The sequence below is a fragment of the Onychostruthus taczanowskii genome, unplaced genomic scaffold (assembly GCF_017590055.1).
Source record: "Onychostruthus taczanowskii isolate IOZ18803 unplaced genomic scaffold, ASM1759005v1 scaffold80, whole genome shotgun sequence".
NCBI classification, from domain to species: domain Eukaryota; kingdom Metazoa; phylum Chordata; class Aves; order Passeriformes; family Passeridae; genus Onychostruthus; species Onychostruthus taczanowskii.
This window is the reverse complement of record NW_024505893.1, coordinates 497633-518040: the sequence shown is the minus strand read 5'-3', so window position 1 is coordinate 518040 and position 20408 is coordinate 497633. Positions and strand designations below refer to the sequence as shown.

General features: G+C 49.3%; 1 long non-coding RNA gene across 1 annotated transcript in view; it reads right to left on the bottom strand.

Annotated features, from left to right (window-relative positions):
- Positions 1-16951: 16951 nt before the first annotated feature.
- Positions 16952-20408, bottom strand: part of LOC121346401 — a 7677-nt gene continuing 4220 nt past the window's right edge. The window contains exons 2-3 of the long non-coding RNA XR_005954073.1: positions 18360-18504; positions 16952-17086 (exon numbers count right to left, since the gene is read on the bottom strand). This is a non-coding gene — a long non-coding RNA (uncharacterized LOC121346401). The remainder of the gene's footprint in view (positions 17087-18359; positions 18505-20408) is intronic.

The window sequence follows — 20408 nt, the reverse complement described above, 5'->3', positions numbered from 1 at the left end:
CCCCATCGTGGGAGTGACGAAAGATTTAGAAGAAAAACCTGAAATTGCCAAGCTTGATTGGTGCTCCAGTTGCGTTTTTTGAGGGGTGTGTGTAGGTGACATATTCCCATTATGACAATATATCATCATCTTTCTCCTCAGAACACCATCCAGCGCTGTAGCCAAATGTTTCAATTAATTTTCCTTTGGTACCTGGAGGCAGTTTGTTCCCGTGCCACCTGAACCGGGACAGGGAAAGACACGATCCCTTTGCAGTCACGGGCAGGGGGGATTACAGCAAAACCTCTTCATCTTTCCCAGTCTTTTCTGCAGACCCAATTGCAGACGCTTGGTGGAGCAGGATCTGTACAGGTTGCTTGTCACTGCACGCTGCTGGCTCTGCCTGCTCACAAGGAACCCCTGGTGGAAAAGCACTTTTTTTCACTTGTTTTTCTGCTTGCCTTCTCTACAGAAGATTGTCGGAGGGCAAGGGTTCAGGCAGTTCATGAACCCTTCAGTTCCCTCCTCGCCCAGGGCGAGAAAGGAAAGCTGCACATCCAGCTGTAGTGCCTAAAAGAACAGCTGCTGGATCCTAAGCCCACCCTGGGCACCTGTGTGAATTGCAAATGGACGTGACTTGCAAATGAAAATGGGGAATTTTGAGGCAGTACTATTTCCCCTGCAAAAAAAATACTTCTTCTGTGGGAGACACAGTGTGGAGAAAAATGTCACTCTCCACAACAGCTGTACTAAATGCCTTTGCAGATGTTCAGAAGAGATATTGAACATTAATATTAAATATTTAATATTGATCAAAGGGTGAGAAACATGGCTGACCATATATTAACCAGTAGGAACTGGGTCCAACATATAAACAGGGAAAGACACATACAGCACCTCTACATAACCAGATGTTCCCATGATCCCTGTGTCTGGAGATCCCTGAGGCTTGGACTGTGCACACTTGAGCTTTTCTGCTCTTCCTAGGACAACAATCCCAGAAGTCTTCCTTATGGTGCTTGTGTTCTCTGCTGGAGCTGTGTATTGCTACATTTAGTCAGCCTAAGGACCTTCTTTGTCCTGTATTTCAAAAGAATTTCTGTATTTCTCCTGTATTTCAAAGGAATTAATTTATTTCTGTATTTCAGAAAGAGAACTACCTAAACCTTAGAATCAGGTGAAGTGAATTCTGTCAGAAGTACTGTAATACATGGCAGATACTTAGGAATAGAGGTGGAAATTAATGAGCAGAGAAAGGGAAAAAAAGTTGGAAGTGGTAAGGAACTTTCTGTAAACAATACAAAAGGAACTTCAGCAAATTTGCACATGTACTTAACAGGATAACGTTTGTAAAACTTCAAACCATTTGCTGCTGGCAACAGTGCTTTTAAAAAAGCACTAACCCATGCTGTAACTATAATAAAACAGCCTTTATACTGGCAAGAGAGATGATGCTCCTGCTCCTGCAAAGTTCTTCAAATATAATGATGATGCAAGGACCCAAAGCAGAACTATTTCATGCTCTTTCCAAGTCCTGATTTTATAAACTTATCAAGACTGTGAAAGCAAAGTGATGCTGTAGACAGAAGATGGACGTTAGAGTCATACAACAAATTCAGTATATGTTTATATCTGCTTAGCAGGGCCTTCAGGGAATGGAACTGTGCCAGGCCAGAAATTCTGGATTCCCACCAAAACAAATGGGAATTGCAAGTCCTAGTTCAAATAAGACTGAACCTGTGGAAATGCAAGTCTGAAAATGATTGAGAAGGACATTATACCTTCAGCAGTCCTTGATTGTACATCTGTATGGTTAGTCTAAAACTCAGATGCAGAGGAGCATGAAAATCTACAGCTGAATGAAAAGATGGTTTCAAAGGAACATCTGGTCCTTCTTGGCCCAATTACAGGAATACAGCTAAGAAATGATTTTCTGTGAAAATCTATGTGGCTGTAGCAATGCAGTCTCAGTAAAGTCACAAAAATATATGAGCCCACAGGATACAAGACTGTCATAAAAAATACAGTCTATTCTACCTTTTTCACGGTTCCCTAAAAAACACTGGAATTTTAAGAGAAACTTTGTGTATTCTCACCCTGCATTGCCAATAAGGCCTTTCTGGGGGAACTGGATGCTCGGCTGTCACAGCCACATGTCTGAAAGTGTTGGGGCTGGGGCACAAAACTGCATAAAGATTCCCCCGGAGATGTCTGATATTTGCAAACCATATCCTGGGCTGCATCAGAACCAGCACAGCCAGAAGGTGGAGGACAGTGATTCTGCCCCTCCACACCACTGACATTCCACCTGCAGCGCTTCATCCGGCACTGCTGGGATCCCCAGCACAGACGGCAAGAACATGGATGGGCTGGAGCAGGTGCCGAGGAGGGACACCGGGATGCTGGGAGGGCTGGAGCACCTCTCCTGCAAGGAAAGGCTGAGACAGCTCAGCTTCTTCAGCCTGGAAAACAGACCGAGGCTTAGGCTTGCCCAAACTGTGGCCTTCCACTGACGGCAACCTACAGGAAAGCTGGACAGGGACTTTGTACAAGGGCAGGAAGAGACAGGGCACGGGAGAATGGATCCAATTGGAAAGAGAATAGGTTTAGATGAGGGATTCAGAAAAAAGACTCTCCTGGAACAGGTTGCCCAGAGCAGGTGTGGATGCCCCATCCCTGACAGTGTTCAAGGCCAGGCTGGATGGAGCTCTAGATAAGCCAACCTAGTGCAAGGGGTCCCCAGCCACAGCAGGGGGGTTGCAACGATGTGATCTTTCAGCTCCCTTCCAAGCCAAACCATGCCATGACTCCATGATTCTGGGATACTTCTCATCCCCTGGCAGAAGAAGAAGCTTGGGACTGAGTTCAACAATGCAGACTCTGTCTTTTGGCAGCCTGCAACTGTCTCAACAGAGGATGAAAAGAGATGACATTACTGACACGATTTCCCTTTTCTACTTGAAAATTAAGTGCTCCACTCCAGTCCACTCTGGCACAACCATCAGGAGAGGGAATTCTTCTCAGGGAAATGCCTCATCTCACCCAAGGAAGAAGAAAGCTACATGCTACACTTTTATTCATTTCTGTATTGATTTATTCTGTTATTTCTTTCACAGGTGTTTATTTCTTTGTCAATTTCTTTCGTTCCGCGGGGCGCGCGGCGGCTCCTCCGTTGGATTCGCGGAGGCGGCAGCAGCAGCATCAGCAGCAGCGTCCCTCGATCGGTTTTCCGCTCGACTTTATGGTCGCTCTCCGTCCCCTTTTCCCTCTCACATCCCCCCCTTCGCTCCCCTGCCGTGCTGTGCCGTTCCGTCCGTGTTCCGCCTCTCCCAGCCCGGCTCATGCCGCGTCCCGCAAGGCGCCCCTCGGCGGGGCCGCCCCGTGCCCGGCCCGCCGAGGTTCCGCCGCCGCCGGGCTCTCTCGGTCCTGGCTGCGGCACCGCCGGAGGCGCCGCTCGCTCTGCGGCTGCCGGAGCAGCACGGTCTGTTGGCTGCGCCTGGCGCGGGCTCTGGGCCAGCCCCGGCCCCGGCCCCACCCGCGGCTCCGCCCGGCTCCCGCCCCGTCCCCGGCGCCTTCCCCGCTCCGAGCTCCGCCGCTCGCCAGCTCGGCCGCCGGCCCCGAGCCGCCGCAGTCCGGGGCGGCTCGGCGAGCAGCAGCGTCCGGAGCGTTCGGGTGCCCCGGGCAGAATGGCGAGAGCGCGGTGCCGCCCGCACGGGCGGAGAAGCCTCCCCTGGAGCAGCCCTACCGGGAAGGCCCGGTGCTGGGCAGCGCCGGCTGCGGCAGCGTTTACTCCGGGACCCGGCTCGCCGACGGCGCTCCGGTAAGAGACGGGGCCGGGTCGGAGCGGGGCGAACTTAGCCCGCCACTGGCCTTGGCTTGCAGGTGGCCATCAAGCGAGTGTCCCGGGAGCGCATCTGGGAGTGGGCGCGGCTGGTGGGTGAGCGGGGCCCGCGGGAGCAGCCGGCGGGGCGGGCCGGGCCGGGCCATGGCGAGCAGCGGCGGGGGCGGGGGGGGGCGACCTGCCCCCGCCACTGGCCTTGGCTTGCAGGGGGCCATCAAGCGAGTGTCCCGGGAGCGCATCTGGGAGCGGGCGCGGCTGGTGGGTGCGCGGGGCCCGCGGGAGCAGCCGGCGGGGCGGGCCGGGCCGGGCCATGGCGAGCAGCGGCGGGGCCGAGCGGGGGGGCCCAAGGCTCGGCGCAGCATCGGCCGCGCTGACGGCATCGCGGTCCCCTCGCAGCACAAGGGCGTCCTTGTGTCCCTGGAGCTGGCGCTGCTGTGGAAGGTGTCGTGCCCCGGCTTCCGCGGCGTCCTGCGGCTCCTGGACTGGTACGAGCTGCCCGAGGGCTTGGCGCTGGTCATGGAGCGTCCGGAGCGCTGTCAGGAGCTCTGGTGCTTCGTGGAGGAGCGGGGGTTCCTGACGGAGCCCGTGGCCGGGGGCTGTCAGCGATGAGGACATCGTCTGGGGCCAGCTCTTTTTCCCAGCCCGGGTGTCTCAAGGTGAGGATGCACCTTCTTACAAACGTTGGCCCTTTTCTATGGGAAACAAATTCAGCCCCCAGTGTTTCGAGGTCGGGTCAGAGGTGGTGTCTGGTGCTCCAGGAGCACTCAGAGTCCTAGTTACTGGACTAGGGATGTTGGCAATATTTAGAGGCTTCCTATATGCATGTACTCACAAAAGCTTTGCCTCCCATCTGGAGGAGCTCTCCTTCCTCTGAGCCCCACATGCAGCAGAGAGCAGGAGAGTGGGAAAAATGGCACCAGCTATGATGATGACAGAAGAAAAAAACAGGAGTTGAGTTCAGAGGAAAAAGGATGTAAGGTAAGGAGACCAAGCGAAGTCCTGTGTGGTGGACTTTCAGTTCATGTGCTGTAGGAATAGCTCTGAGAACTTTTCCTGTGGTGTGGGCCCAGGGAAGCAGCTGAGCCAAGGAAGAGCTCAGCTGGACACTGCACTTCAGGCTGTGTCAAGAGGGAAGCGATGGCAGGTGGCCATGGAGAGAGCAGCCCAGAGCCCAGACCCACGATTGCCTTTGCAGCAGGGCCAGGACTTGCAGTTGTTTTGGGTTTGCCGTGGGGTGCAGGAGGAGGCAGATGCACAACAGCTTTGGTAGGCTGAATGACCAATCAAAGGCTTGGGCACTTGATTTCAGCTTTGCTGAGAAAGGGCCCAATGTATCCCTGACAGGAACTGACCCTTTCAGTTTAATTTGAACAGGCCCTGGTTTGGATCTCTAGCTGGGCCAGAAATGATGGGTGTGCATCTCTACCCCTGCTAAGCATGGGTGTGCATCTCTACCCCTGCTACCCCTTCCCACCTTCCTGGCCATGGCATGGGGGCCCTGGAGCAAGTTGGGCAGGCAGAGACCTTGCAGAGAGCAGCAGGGCAGGGAGCTCTGCTGAACTTCCTAAATGGCAGTGAGGCTGAGATGATGGATGTGTGGGAGCTGGAGAGCAGGGACCCTCGTGAGAGCTCAGCAGCAGCATCTGGACTCAAAGGCTGCTGGGGAAGTGTAGGAGGGAAGGGCAGCAGCAGCAGAAATGAGGGCCTTGAGACAAGCAGGTTTGGCCATCCTGCAGAATGGCTTTGTGGGGACATGGCTGGAGATCAGCACTGGCTGTGAGACACCTTAGCGGCAGGGAGAGAGCAGTGATCTAAACCCACTCCCAAGGCATCCAAAAGGCCAGGAGAGGCAGTGGAACCTCAGAACATCTTGATGTCAAACATGTGGATGCCATCTGGGAATGCAGCCACACTTGCAGAGCAGTGAGCAGGAGGTGAGCACAGAACTAATCTAGGTAGAAAACTTTTGACTATACAGGATCTTTTGGATCCATTGTTCCCCAAACATGTCAATGTGTGACCCTGCTGTCATGACAAGTTAAAAACAGCAGCACACAAAGCATGACACAAAGAAAACATGGCAAAAGAGGAAGAGGAGAATCCCAGTGAGGAAAGGATGTGGTGAGACACTGCCAAATGGAGCGAGCTGCACTCCCATACTATCTAGGCTAGGAGATCCTGGTCTCACATTCTTCTTTGATTTATTTAAATTTTATTTATTTTTTTAGTTTTTTAAAATCATCAAAATAAACTATATACAATTAAAATACGTCATCAAAATTTAAATATACAATCAAACACATTTATTCAAAACTATCAGAACATAGATACATCTGTAACTATGAAGCCTAAACCTATTCCAAATCCTAACTCCTATTCTTGATGAATCCTATTCTGGATGAATCCTATTCTTGATGAATCCTGTTCTTGATAATCCTAAAGCCTAAATCCTATTCTTAAAACATTCTTTGGACAGTCAGCACCTTCTTCCTGATCTTGGAGGAAAGAGCTCTTCTGGACTGGAGGCAAGGACTTTCTTGGTAAGAGAATATCGGAAATGTCCAGAGAAAACTTCTTGGGAAGATTGTAGCCAGTCATATCTATGGAGACACAAAGTTTAACAGAGCCTGAAATGCAAACTTAAAGCTTCTGAAGCTCCGCATTTCATGGGACAGATTCCTTGGAAGCTTCTAAAAAGCTGTACAAGGAAACATGCTCCTGCCAGCAGACACTTGAGGCAGGCCAGGGGGAAAACCCTGCCCACCTCCCCCAGCGCTGCCACAGGAACAGCCAGGTCTCTGGGCTGCCCTGGGACAGCAGGAGCCCAGAGCCCTGTGCTCTCCAGCAATGGCTCAGCTGCACAGGCACCCTCCTGCTGCTCTCCCTGCCCCACAGCTGAGCAGCCCTACAGCCCCACGGGCACTGCCAGCAGCACAGCTCATTGCAGGGGCACATACAGGGCACAGCTGTTCCCTGGAATGTGCACAGCCTCTTTGGGCTGCCACAAGACCCTTCCTCCCAACAGAGAGCGGCCCAGCTCCCACCTCACCTCTGTGTCAGGCTGATCCATGCTTGGTCTTCAGGTTGTCATCAGTGTGGCGTTGCTTCAGGCTGATCCCTGCTTGGTCTTCACCTTGCCCTCAGCCTGCAGTTGCTTAAGGCCCCCCATGTCATGACTAGGAAGGGCGGTGGCAATAAGAGAGTGGGGGCAGATGCAGATGCACACCCTTCCTTAGTATTTTGTCATTCTTGTAGTAGCTAAAAAGCCACATCCGGCGGTGTCCAACTCAGAAATTTGTCTGCTTTCTGGAGAACATCAATCCTTCACCAGCCCAAAAGGCTGTTGAGGTTTTCCTGCACGTGTGGAGGTGTGCTGTCAGCCCACTTAATGATCTGGCTGCCCATCACCTCGCAGAGGGCACAGGCCAGCTTGGTGACCACAGTGCAGATGTTGGCGCTTCGCACAGGCAGCGCCTTGTTCTCCAGGCAGGACCGGAGCACGGGCAGGGCGTAGCGCTGGACCACTTCAGGGCTCCTCAAGTGAACCCATTCCACAAGCACTGCCGGGAGAGAGACACAGCTCCTTACCCACCAGCCTCCATGCCAACAGGGATCTACCTCTGCTCGTGCTTCTTGGAAGCCTCTCTGGCCAAGATCAGTGAAACAGCACACACAGCCCCATGACCCAGAAATGGGCAAAGGAGCTGATCATCCTTGAAACACAACCACCAACACCTCAGGACTAATTTCTCCAACCACAGCCTTGTACCTGTGGCAGACTTTGTACCCTTACTAAATTATTGCACAATTTCTTTCTGCATGAACCATGAACGAAACATCAAATTGCCTTCTATTTCCATTAACAAGTTGTCTAAACCCACATGGAAGATTTGGAAATGCACCCTAGAGAGGCAATTGAGAGATTTCTAATAAAGGCAATGATTCCATTTTTGTAACTTTGATGTCAAGGGCCAAATGTCTAATCTGGCTCTTCCCTTTGCTCCGTGGCACACAGCAAAGGGCAGTATTAGAACACACTTCTGCTAAGCAGGAAAAGGGTTATGGTACCCATTTAAAAATGGGACTTCATTTGACTTTAAATGCAGTTAAAGACTTTGGCCACTATGGAACTTGACAAGAGCCCAGTGAGAGCTCAGCACCTCCTGACGTGGAGGAGCTACTCTACTGTCTGTTCACAGGCATTCCCTGTAAATACTCCCTCGGAGACCTCTTGGCTTAGAAGGGGAGGCCGTACCTGCGATACGCTCCGTGACAGCCAGCAGAGCTTCGCCACTCAGTTGGCTCCATTGGTGGCTGAGCTCTTTCATCAGTGATACTTCATCTACAAGTGAAACACACGTTTCTGCTCACTCTTCTGAGGGCATAGCAGAAAGGAGAGTGGAGAGCGAAAGGGCAGGGGCAACCCCATTTTATACAATAACGTCCATTTCTGCTGATTTTTGAATCCTTTTCTCCTTTCCTTCCAGCCTACTTGGCAGGGTTTAAAATTCCAAAAGAAAAGCTCTCCTTTCACATTTGCAATCCCAAAGTTTTCTGCTCCATCAGGAGCTATGCATGCAAACAGGGATCTACCTCTGCTCGTGCTTCTTGGAAGCCTCTCTGGCCAAGATCAGTGAAACAGCACACACAGCCCCATGACCCAGAAATGGGCAAAGGAGCTGATCATCCTTGAAACACAACCACCAACACCTCAGGACTAATTTCTCCAACCACAGCCTTGTACCTGTGGCAGACTTTGTACCCTTACTAAATTATTGCACAATTTCTTTCTGCATGAACAATGAATGAAACATCAAATTGCCTTCTATTTGATGTTTCAAATAACAAGCAATTAACAAGTTGTCTAAACCCACGTGGAAGATTTGGAAATGCACCCTAGAGAGGCAATTGAGAGATTTCTAATAAAGGCAATGATTCCATTTTTGTAACTTTGATGTCAAGGGCCAAATGTCTAATCTGGCTCTTCCCTTTGCTCCGTGGCACACAGCAAAGGGCAGTATTAGAACACACTTCTGCTAAGCAGGAAAAGGGTTATGGTACCCATTTAAAAATGGGACTTCATTTGACTTTAAATGCAGTTAAAGACTTTGGCCACTATGGAACTTGACAAGAGCCCAGTGAGAGCTCAGCACCTCCTGACGTGGAGGAGCTACTCTACTGTCTGTTCACAGGCATTCCCTGTAAATACTCCCTCGGAGACCTCTTGGCTTAGAAGGGGAGGCCGTACCTGCGATACGCTCCGTGACAGCCAGCAGAGCTTCGCCACTCAGTTGGCTCCATTGGTGGCTGAGCTCTTTCATCAGTGATACTTCATCTACAAGTGAAACACACGTTTCTGCTCACTCTTCTGAGGGCATAGGAGAAAGGACAGTGGCAAGGGAAAGGGCAGGGGCAACTCCATTTTATACAATAACGTCCATTTCTGCTGATTTTTGAATCCTTTTCTCCTTTCTTTCCAGCCTACTTGGCAGGGTTTAAAATTCCAAAAGAAAAGCTCTCCTTTCACATTTGCAAATCCAAAGTTGTCTGCTCTGCCAAGAGCTATGTGAAAACATTTCACATCAGGGACCTCGAGAGTTCAGTCGCATGGAAGCAGTGAAAAGGTTCTGCATCCCAGAGCAAAAAGGAAGAAGCCCATATTGGGACACAGAAAGGCACTGACTCAGGCAGTTCATGACTTCACAGAGCAGCTGAGGTGGAGAGAGTGGAAACTGCCCTGAAGACCTGCCTCTTCAACACTCCATCTTTCAGGCATATTCCCCCAGTGTGGCATTTTCAGAGCTGACATCAATCTGTGTGGCAAAGGCATTTTCAGCAGCCCTTGCCTCTGTAGGTATTTGCCATTGCCATCTTGCCCCATGCAAAACAACATGTGGAACAAGGCATCATTGACAGATGGATTTAGACCCGTTTGTTATAAAAAATGAACTTGATGAATCCTAAGTTCCCCATTGAAAAAAGAAGACAAAGAAGAAAGGTGGAAAACCGGCAGCTACTGCCTATAATGTAGAGCCTCCCAGGTGGCTGCTCTGCAGAAGCTCTGATGGGCCGGTGTCCCTTCATGCCAACAGCAAAGGTGTTCATTTGGCAAGTCAGACAGGGCCCAAGCAAACTCCAAAACCCCTTTGCCTCTGAATTGCAGCAAAGCTGTTTTCCAGGACTTTCTCTTCAGACCAGCAGTACAGAGCCATGGGTGCCTGGGACTGTTGGGAAATGCTGCTGCACATTCCAGCCTGTTGGGGATGGTGCATAAGGAGTGCACCTCCACAGCTTCTGGTGGGTGTCAGCTGGAGCGTTCCACAGACAGCAACCGCTACCAAGGCACTCAGCGTTCTCTTGTGCCGGAGAGAGAGAGACACAGGTGAGGAGAACCAGGCCAGGGCTCAGCCTTACCCAAGTGAGTGACAGATTGGTCCAGTGCCTCCAGAGCTGCGGCATGAACCCCGGGATCCTTTGAGTTTAGGTTCTTTGTTATCCCTTCAACCAAACGGACCATCACCGGGTTCAGGCCATCCTTCAGGAGTCCTATGATTTCTGCCAGCACCTCCAGCGCCTTCTGTTTCACTTTCTTATGTGTGTCCGAGATTCTCAGGACAAAACGATCAAAAATCTGTGAAGAGAACAAACAACATGAAAGCTTGATTCAAATGACCTTTTTTGAAGGGGGGATGTAGAAATGAGCACTCAGCAATGTGAAAGATGAAAGTGATCCTTTCTGTCAGGTCAGCCCTTGCTTGCACAATTTCACTGTTTTCCTCTGGGCCACTCACTGGAATGGTTACACAACCTTATGCTGCTTGAAAGATTTTCATCTGCGTTTAAGAGGTTTGGTTGGGGATAGAAAAGTTCCTATGGTGTTTCCATTTTCAGAGCTGACATCAATCTGTGTGGCAAAGGCATTTTCAGCAGCCCTTGCCTCTGTAGGTATTTGCCATTGCCGTCTTGCCCCATGCAAAACAACATGTGGAACAAGGCATCATTGACAGATGGATTTAGACCCGTTTGTTATAAAAAATGAACTTGATGAATCCTAAGTTCCCCATTGAAAAAAGAAGACAAAGAAGAAAGGTGGAAAACCGGCAGCTACTGCCTATAATGTAGAGCCTCCCAGGTGGCTGCTCTGCAGAAGCTCTGATGGGCCGGTGTCCCTTCATGCCAACAGCAAAGGTGTTCATTTGGCAAGTCAGACAGGGCCCAAGCAAACTCCAAAACCCCTTTGCCTCTGAATTGCAGCAAAGCTGTTTTCCAGGACTTTCTCTTCAGACCAGCAGTACAGAGCCATGGGTGCCTGGGACTGTTGGGAAATGCTGCTGCACATTCCAGCCTGTTGGGGATGGTGCATAAGGAGTGCACCTCCACAGCTTCTGGTGGGTGTCAGCTGGAGCGTTCCACAGACAGCAACCGCTACCAAGGCACTCAGCGTTCTCTTGTGCCGGAGAGAGAGAGACACAGGTGAGGAGAACCAGGCCAGGGCTCAGCCTTACCCAAGTGAGTGACAGATTGGTCCAGTGCCTTCAGAGCTGCGGCATGAACCCCGGGATCCTTTGAGTTTAGGTTCTTTGTTATCCCTTCAACCAAACGGACCATCACCGGGTTCAGGCCATCCTTCAGGAGTCCTATGATTTCTGCCAGCACCTCCAGCGCCTTCTGTTTCACTTTCTTATGTGTGTCCGAGATTCTCAGGACAAAACGATCAAAAATCTGTGAAGAGAACAAACAACATGAAAGCTTGATTCAAATGACCTTTTTTGAAGGGGGGATGTAGAAATGAGCACTCAGCAATGTGAAAGATGAAAGTGATCCTTTCTGTCAGGTCAGCCCTTGCTTGCACAATTTCACTGTTTTCCTCTGGGCCACTCACTGGAATGGTTACACAACCTTATGCTGCTTGAAAGATTTTCATCTGCGTTTAAGAGGTTTGGTTGGGGATAGAAAAGTTCCTATGGTGTTTCTCTCCACCTATAAATCATTAAATCAATTCCATTTATTAATTAAAAAGAATACCTTTGCTTTACAAGTGTGGAAGCAGATATTTACAATGCCCATTTTTCTATACAATTGCCTCAAGTATTGAGGTCAGCTATGATTTTGCTAAAACTATGGCTGGAGTTGTATTTTGTCTGTCTCAGAACCTGTGTCGGGAGAAGGGCAGGGCTCTGATCAACTCTTCCAGCATCCAGACCATTTCTCTGACTAACAGGTGGACTTGTGAAATGTAATGTGCTGTACAGCTCTCATTTGAGCAGGTTCAGTCCCTTGACAGCCACATGACAGGCACACTTTTCTGGAAAAAGGGAAAAAGCAGCTACTGGGAGGAGAAAGGATGGATCTGTCCTTATTTGTTTTCTTCCTTTCCAAAGAGAAAAAAAAGGCCTCCCAAGAAGGGTGAGCACCATCTTTACCAAGAGGAATAGGGACGAGGATGGAAATGAGTTTTACCTGTGCAAGACAAGATGGAGTTTACAGAAGTATCCTTTTAAAAACATTTGTTTAAACCAACCCAGCCTGATAGTTCTCTTCCCCATGCAATCCCATTTTTTCTCTAGAGAATAATTGCCATGCTTTCAATGGCTTAATTCCCTTCACTTAACCCAACTGGGAGTAGGAGACAGCAGAGGTTACACCAGCAGAAAATTCTGCCGTCATCTGATGAACAGCAGCAATAGGCACCTGCCAGACAAATACAGCTGGACTGAAATAACTTGTCCTGAAGCCTGGTGCTCAATTGATTTGTCTGGATAAGAGGGGCCAGCCTGTCCCAAACAGCCAGGATGGAGTGCCAAGACACACTGAATTAACTTTACTTCTGCAGGCTTGGGAAAGGAGCTAAATGAAAGGAGCAATGAAAATATCCTACATACTTGGACAATGTTAGTGGAGATCAGCTGGGGTCTGCTTTTGGACAGGTCTAGGAGGAGCGCCACTCCTTCCATCCGTGTCTGGAACCCCTTGGCTTCCAGCAGATGGTAAAGCTTCTGGAGCAGCTCCCTTTCTTCCACTGCTGCAGGTAACGTGACCTGGGCTCTTGCACGGTGTAGGCGGTGTCCATCAGTGGCAGACTTTGCCCTGGAAAACAAAACCAAATTAGGACCTGTTGCTGATAATACCTTCAGTTAATTGTGAGCCACACATCCTGAGGAGCTTTCCTAATGATGTGATTTCCAGCTAGAAAATCATGAGGCTCTGAAGAACAACGTGGACCTCGTGACAATCATTACGGGAAACAATCTCAAGTCACATTCTCCCAGTGCTCACTCAGGAAAACCAAGGATGAGATGCATCTGATCTATCTTCAGATGGCTTCCAAGACACACAGGTCACATTGCTTTGTGGGGAAAGAGAGACACTACTTCCAACTTTAAATGCCTCCTCATATGGGACATGTGTGTCTTATAATAAGGAAACTCATCACTTTGGAGAAGTGTCTCTACAACCAGGCATGACAATCTGCAAAAGTAGCTCAGATGCATCTGAACAGATGAACAGGGGCATATCGTAAGGATATCCAGAAAATCAGTAACAGAGAGAAAAACAGAAGCCAGACATCCCAGAATTCACATTTCATTTGCTTCCCTAGAGACTAGATGCCCAACTTAACAAACACACTGGGAATAATCCTCTTGGATCAACCTGTCTCTTCCATGAGCATGGGAAGATGCTAGCTATGCTACTGAGGCATGTGCTCACTTTCCTGCCACCGCTGAGCATGACAGAGCTAAATAAATCCCCCCTGTTATCAGAGGAGAACAGTACAAGTGGCTCTGCCACTGGCATTAAGAGACAGCAAGGACCAAATTCCTGTCTTAAATGCTGATTGCAGCACAGGGGGAAATAAACCAAACACGCTGTCCATCAAGCAAACTGTATGAAGGACAGGAATCTCAAGACAAAAGTCCACCTTGAGACACCTGTTGACCAAAATGGCTTAGGAATTGTCTTGCTCCTTACTACTCAAACTTGGTACTCTTTGAGGGTAAGAAAACCAACAATCAGCCACGCCAAGCCTCATGGAAGGGAACTGCTTGTTTGAGGAATGGCATCCTGCTTCTAGACTGGGACTTCTCATTGAAAGACCCATCTAAAAAGGACTCCACCTGGATGAAAAAAAGCCGTGGTTGAATTTACTTGTCTGAAGTCAGGCATCAGAGACTTGACCCTCTCCTAGCCTCCACAACCCTGCCCTTGCCACTGCACTGGATCATCTGAACTGCAAGCAACTGGTGACTTTTTGTCGCCCAATTTTTGTGGAAAGCCCTTATTTGGAAATTTTCTTGGTACTACTAAGAGACTTAGAGTCTCTTTTGCAAAGACTCTGTTATCTTCAGAAGCACTATTGTCACTTAATTGCTTTACTGAGGGCAGAGTAGGGAGAGTGCTGTGGGGGCTTACACGTGAATGTAAACCCATTTTCTCCTCTTTCCCTTTCCTCTTTGTCACCCATATTCAAAGTGTTCAAAACCCCACTTTTCCCCTAATAATACAGTTCCTCTGTGGTCTGCAGAAGAACAGGCTGAGGCTTAACAGCTCATTCCCAGGCTCAAAATGATTCAGCAGAAGAGGAATGAGATAAAGACACATTGGGTATGGTTGATCTCGAGAGTTTCCACTCTTTTCTGGTTTTAACTTAAAGCCAGACACAAAACGGTTTTCCTCTTTTAGGAGGTGAAATGAAGATCATTACCTTGTGTCCTTGTGACTGTCCTGAGCAAATGTCCCTGCCACCTGTGCCAGCCTCTCAGCCCTGGGTGTGGCTGCGAGCTTCGTGACTCCCATTTTCACCACCAAGGACAGGAGGAGTTCGGCCGCACACTTCCGCGCCGGGATGTAGCAGCTCCTGGGAAGGAGAAAGCAAACCCTGAGGCACAGGGAGGAGGAGCAGCAGCAGCCCAGGCCTTGGCCACAGCCTGTTCCCTGTCCTTGCTGGGGGAAGGAGCCTGGCTTCTCCTTGCTGCTGCAGACACCTGCAGAAGGTTCTGTCCTCAGTTAAACACAAAGTTCGCATTGTTCAGAAGGGCTGGCTGCACGGAAAAGGGAAGAATTCAGTCTCCCTGCACTATCTGATGCTCAATTTCTTTCCCAGAATTTACTTGGAGAAAGATTAAAGTAATAGATTACATATGAATTATTTAGAAATTAAGGACAATTCATGCTGACCCATTAGAGGGCACCCACTATAAAGAGCTGCAGAAGGATGAGGCTCTTTCCACCCAATCATCCCCAAATCTGCAGAGCCCTGGGAAAACACAAATGCAGGGAAAACATGCTGTGGGCCGTGAAGTTGTGGAATATCCAGCAATGCAGCCTGTTTCTTTTGTAAAGCTTGGCAAGGGATACATCTCAGTGTTTTACCCTATTCACATAAAGGCACAAGTCATAAAGATAAAACAGTCAGATGCTCCTGTTCCAAAAAGCAAAACCTGTAGCTGAAGGACTCAGGCAGGAAACAGAAAACTCAGGCTCAAGTCTACAGACTCATTTGCAGTGTTCAATTACAGCTTGGGCAGAGACTGGGACTCTGGCATATCATGTCATTAGTGTCTCATTTCTGCCTTGCATTACAATGGTACCTCACTCACAGACAAGCGTCAAATACCGGACCTGCCAGTAAATACAGTTGCATGTACACACAGATCCTACAGATAGCTGACAGACATTGGAAATAGAAGGTCTAAAACCAGAAATGAAGGCAGTCCCTGAGCACACATGGAGATGAACAAGCACATATTCTACTCTACAAGCCAGATATGAAGTATGGGGGACAATTCAGAGCAATGTTCTCACCTCGCTGGTAACTGCCAAGCAAATCTCACGAAGTCGACAGAGCAGGACTTCTGAATGGGACTCAGCCAGCAGTGTGATGTTCAAGAGTCCCTTCTTCTTCAGTTCCCTGCAAGGCAAGTAGCAAAAAGATTGATTTTTCTCTCTACCCAAGCACTAGGCAGCACCCACTGAAATCCCCAGGCTAGCAGCTCAGTCAAAGCATGGGAGGTGCTTTTCAAGGAGTCCTGAATGAAATCGTGGAACACATTGCCACAGGATGCTGTGGCTGTCAAAAGCATACACAAATCCAAGAGGCAAATAGAGGGCTTTCAGAGTCTTCATTTGTGACCTTTCTGAAAATCTTTGCTATTAAGTCCCTCTGTCACTGCTTCCTAGAAGCTGTGAGGCCAGGCCATGCTGCTGTTTCTTGGGAGAATGAAGCATCCACCAGTGAGTGGGTGCTAACCCAGACATCAAAAAGACAACCAATATCACCTAACATTTGTAAGGTTATCATCTCTGGGCCTCCTTCTGTCTGTGTAGAATTTTGGGACACATTGTGAGTATTGACAAAACATCTCAAGCCCGTATGAATCCATGAGAAGGAAAAGTTGAATGGGCCACAGGTGCCACAGCCAGCGGCAGGTTCCTGAGGCCGAGTGCTCCCACTCCCTGCCAGGCAGTGCCGACAGCAGGACTGGCTGGCCCAGGAGAGAACCCCTCAGGTGCATCTCTTGTCTCAGCACCCTGATTTCCCCCAGCCCTGAGGACAGGGGCTCTCTGCAAGTCCCTGAGGAGAGAGACCTGCAGCTGCCTGGAGACAGCACCAAGCTGCTGGGCCTGGCTCAATCCCCTCGGAGCAACGACCAGGGAACAGCCATACCTGACCTTTCACACCTGACAGTGCCTCTGTTTCCATTGACTTCAAATATCCTAGACTACCAAGTTGCAGTAACTCAAAAGTAGATTTGCTGTTCATTCTCAGGACAGACTATGGACCTAAGATCCCAGCTGTGCTGGCTAAGGCAGGAGGCACTTTGTGCTCCATTCCCTTCAGGAAAATGCTGCCACGGAGAAGGCTTACCTGAGGAGTTGTGTGGGAAGCTGCCATCTCCATGGATGGTGGGTGTACTGGGCAGAATGGGCACCTTGTCCTGCTCTCTCACGACCGTTTCCTTCATGGCACCACCAGGGTGTTTTCTCTGCATACTGGGACCCGTGCCATTGGTAGGTAGTAGGCTAAAGCCTGCAGGGACCAAAGAGGAGCTTGTAAGTGAAGAGTGCTGGACAGGGTGATGATGGAAAGGGCCAGAAAAGTTGCTGGACCTGGGTAACATCTCTTTATGCCATCTCCATGGATGGTGGGTGTACTGGGCAGAATGGGCACCTTGTCCTGCTCTCTCACGACCGTTTTCTTCATGGCACCACCAGGGTGTTTTCTCTGCACACTGGGAGCTGTGCCATTGATAGATGGTAGGCTAAAGCCTGCAGGGACCAAAGAGGAGCTTGTAAGTGGAGAGTGCTGGAGAGGTTGACAATGGAAAGGGCCAGAAAAGTTGCTGGAGCTGGGTAACATCTCTTTGTTGTCCCAAAGAACTTCAAGTACAACAATGGCACACTAACATGGAACAGTGATCACAGAATCCCAGAGGAGTTTGGGCTGGAAGGCCCCTTTAACCACCATCTAGTCCAACCCCTGTGAGCAGGGACACCTTCATCTAGATCAGGTTCCTCAGAGCCCCATGTAAACTGGCCTTGAACACCTTCAAGGATAGAACAACAACAGCTTCCCTCGGCAAATCCTGCCAGCTTTTCATCCCCTTCCTTTAAAAACAAATTCACCCTGATATCTAATGTAAATCTACCCTCTTCTTGTTTAAAACCAAACTGCAGTCACGCTTCCCCTAAGAAACAAGAAAAACCCAGTATTGCTTTGCTTTTGTTCTCCTGCTCCAGAGGCAGGCAGGTGAAGTTACCAAAGTGCAGATAAGCTGGTGTGATGCCCTCCTTTGCTTTTGTTCTCCTGCTCCAGAGGCAGGCAGGTGAAGTTACCAAAGTGCAGATAACCTGGTGTGATGCTCTCGGGCTGAGTGCTGCCTCCCGAGGGCCCTGCTGCCGCCCTCGGGCAGCGCTCACAGCCCTGCAGGCAGAGCCCCTCAGCCAGGATTAATTCGGGAATGCTGCTTGCTCCTGGGGCTACAACAGAAGCCCTGCCAGGGGCTTCAGTACAGCTCTCCCGTGCCATCTCCTCAGCAGGGAGTGGCAGGAGAAGGATCTCTGGAGTTTTCACCAGAAGGAAGGGAGTTCTGTTTTTTCCAGGTTGCAGCCCGGTTGAAAAGCATTCTTTCACCCACACCTTCCCTGGAGGCTGCTCTCCAGGAGGAGAGAGGCTGAAGCCCCAGTGTACTTTGCAAGACAGAATTTCCTACTCTGAAAGACTTTACAAGTGGAGGTGGGAAGCTGATATTATGTTACTGACTCAGTGAGGCCATAGGCAAGACACTTCACGTCTCTGTATTTTTCTTTGGGAAACAGAATTAAATCCTAACGCAAGCTTCTTACTGGGAAGCTGATATTCTTTTACTGACTCAGTGAGGCCATGGGCAAGACACTTCATGTCTCTGTATTTTTCTTTGGGAAGCAGAATTAAATCCTAATGCAGCTTCTTACTCAGGTGCAAGCAGAACAGCCCCCCAGTCTGATGGCAACATTGTGCAAGTGGTCAAAAAGGACCACCACAAGTGTAGCCACCACTTACTTGCTTTAGCTGCATCCCCAGGCTCAACTGTCTCTGGAGGAAGCTGCAAAGATTTTTCATTTTGTCTCCTCTTCATCTCTTTTCCCAAAAGCTCCATTTTCTTCTGCTCTTTCTCCTCAGCCAACTTGTACAATTCAGCATGGATCTAGGTGCAATGGAAACACATCACAGACTATAAGCAGAGACACACCAACCAGACACAACATCTCATCAGGAGCACAGAGTCCACAGAGTGCCATAGTCTTCCATGCAGCTCCATATCCATTCCAAAAGTTTCAGAGGAATGTCTCCCGTCCTCACCTTGGCAATTACACACAGTGAGGTGGAACACTTCCCTGCCACAACATTACACTGCTGCAACTGCAACCTATGTCAGGAAGCCCTGCTTGAAGCATGAAAGTCATAGGAGTGCTCCAAGACAGGTGAAGAGCTCACATGACAGTGAGCAGGCAGTTCAGTTCCTACAGGCCATGGCAGGAGAATGAAAACCATGTGCAATACCCAGCAAGGAGGGAGAATGTGCTGTTGCTTAACACTCATGGCCAGGAATTGCAGCTGTTTCTCACTTCCTGGCTTCGGAAGGACTCAGCTCTGAAGGACTTGGTCTCTGAGGCCAGCAGACCAAAAGGAGGAGTCTTGTGAAAACAAGTTGCACAAATGCTGATATTAAAGAGCAGAAAACTTGAGAATGAGAGGGCTGTGAGATACAGCCACAAAGGTAACCAGGAAAAAGCAAACTCTCCCATTTTAGTTTGCAGCCTTGCTTACACTCAACATTAGAATCTTTGCTTCTCTGCTTCTTAGGATGCACTTTGCCCACATTCACTGATGTCTAGCATGCTCTGCCATTCAGAACTTCTGTAAAACAGCCTTTGCACATAGAGAATGCTTCTGGCGTGACCATCTCAAATCCAGTCACCTTGGCACCACTGGAAATGTAAGTGTTCCACTTAACCCTTCTATAACGTCAACTGCTTTGATTTTAGGCCCTTTTATTTGAAAAACAAGCAAATGAAAGAAAGGGCTGCTTTGAAAACATAAAGGCACAAGTCATAAAGATAAAACAGTCAGATGCTCCTGTTCCAAAAAGCAAAACCTGTAGCTGAAGGACTCAGGCAGGAAACAGAAAACTCAGGCTCAAGTCTACAGACTCATTTGCAGTGTTCAATTACAGCTTGGGCAGAGACTGGGACTCTGGCATATCATGTCATTAGTGTCTCATTTCTGCCTTGCATTACAATGGTACCTCACTCACAGACAAGCGTCAAATACCGGACCTGCCAGTAAATACAGCTGCATGTACACACAGATCCTACAGATAGCTGACAGACATTGGAAATAGAAGGTCTAAAACCAGAAATGAAGGCAGTCCCCGAGCACACATGGAGATGAACAAGCACATATTCTACTCTACAAGCCAGATATGAAGTATGGGGGACAATTCAGAGCAATGTTCTCACCTCGCTGGTAACTGCCAAGCAAATCTCACGAAGTCGACAGAGCAGGACTTCTGAATGGGACTCAGCCAGCAGTGTGATGTTCAAGAGTCCCTTCTTCTTCAGTTCCCTGCAAGGCAAGTAGCAAAAAGATTGATTTTTCTCTCTACCCAAGCACTAGGCAGCACCCACTGAAATCCCCAGGCTAGCAGCTCAGTCAAAGCATGGGAGGTGCTTTTCAAGGAGTCCTGAATGAAATCGTGGAACACATTGCCACAGGATGCTGTGGCTGTCAAAAGCATACACAAATCCAAGAGGCAAATAGAGGGCTTTCAGAGTCTTCATTTGTGACCTTTCTGAAAATCTTTGCTATTAAGTCCCTCTGTCACTGCTTCCTAGAAGCTGTGAGGCCAGGCCATGCTGCTGTTTCTTGTCACCTCCCTGTACCTGTCCCTGAGACACAGTCCCATTGGGCTGTTACTGGGCCATTTTCCTTCTTTGTCAGCCCCAGCAGGCAGTTCAGCACTGAGAGTCTGCACTGGTACTCAGGAGCTGAGTTTCCACTCTACAATCAGGGCCTGTGTGTCACCCACTCCACTCCACCTCACACATT